Here is a 1,217-nt window from a genome sequence, read left to right on the forward strand (position 1 = left end):
TACCAACGCTCGAGAAATAAGCTAAAGCCGTTTAATCGTAGCTTCGGCGAGACCGTTTTACGTGTGAACATGGGGTACGGGATGCTCGATTGCAATCTCGATAGACATGCAATAGTCATCAAAAGTCTTTGATGTAAATTCTCCAGCGTTATCCAATCGAATTGACTTAATTGGATAATCCGGGTGGTGAGCCCAAAGTTTAATAATTTGTGCTAGGAGTTTTGGAAATGCAGCATTAAGTGTGGACAAGAGCGCGACATGAGTCCAACGCGTTGAAGCATCCACCAGGACCATAAAGTATCGAAATGGTCCACATTCAGGATGGATGGGTCCACAAATATCACCTTGGATACGATGTAGAAATGGAATGTTCTCGGTGTTATCTTTAGCGTAAGACGGTCTCGATACTACTTTCGCTAAAGAGCAAGCTTTGCAAAACGAATGATGAGCGTTTGAAAGAGTCAACGGCACATCAAGGGAAGAACGGCGCGCCTCAATTGCTTGAGGGAGCGGCCGAGCGGCAGCCATGAAGTTGGTGCGGAGCCCGGGAGACGTCAAAGTCCCCTTTGGGCCGTGGTGACCAGTTGAGGCGTCACCACCATGATTCAAAATAATATCATTTCCCAGATATTTTCGTTTTGATTTGAAGAAGGGATGTCCATGAGAATTACGCAGAATTCGGATCATCATGTCCCTTCCAGGATGACCAAGTCGATCATGCCAAAGCTTGTATGAGTCAGAGTCCCAAAGATCCTGTTTGGCGACTACATGGGATTCAATAATCCGAATCGTAGTAAGGTAAAGACCACTAGATTGACTCATGAGTTTCTCCAATATACGTTTGCGTCCGTATTCATGAGAAGTGATACACAAGAACTTAGTTCCATCTTCACAATGAGTTTCCAAGTGAAAGCCATGAGCGCGAATGTCCTTAAAGCTCAACAGGGTTCGGTGCCCTTTTGGGGCATAAAGAGCGTCCGTGACGTGGATCATAGTGCCATGAGGCAGAAAAAAGTGAGCGGTTCCACGCCCGAGGATCACAGGGGAAGATCCAATCATTGTCGTCACAGATGATTTACAAGGCACTAACTCAAGAAATAGTTGCCGGTTCCTTAGAATTGTGTGGGTTGATCCACTATCTGCGAGGCACTCGATCTCTCCAAGAGACATACCTACAAAAGAGAGTAGATATATGAGTAAATAGGTCGATATCGAGC

This window comes from Fragaria vesca, unplaced genomic scaffold, assembly GCF_000184155.1.
Source record: "Fragaria vesca subsp. vesca unplaced genomic scaffold, FraVesHawaii_1.0 scf0513126, whole genome shotgun sequence".
Classification (NCBI taxonomy): Eukaryota; Viridiplantae; Streptophyta; class Magnoliopsida; order Rosales; family Rosaceae; genus Fragaria; species Fragaria vesca.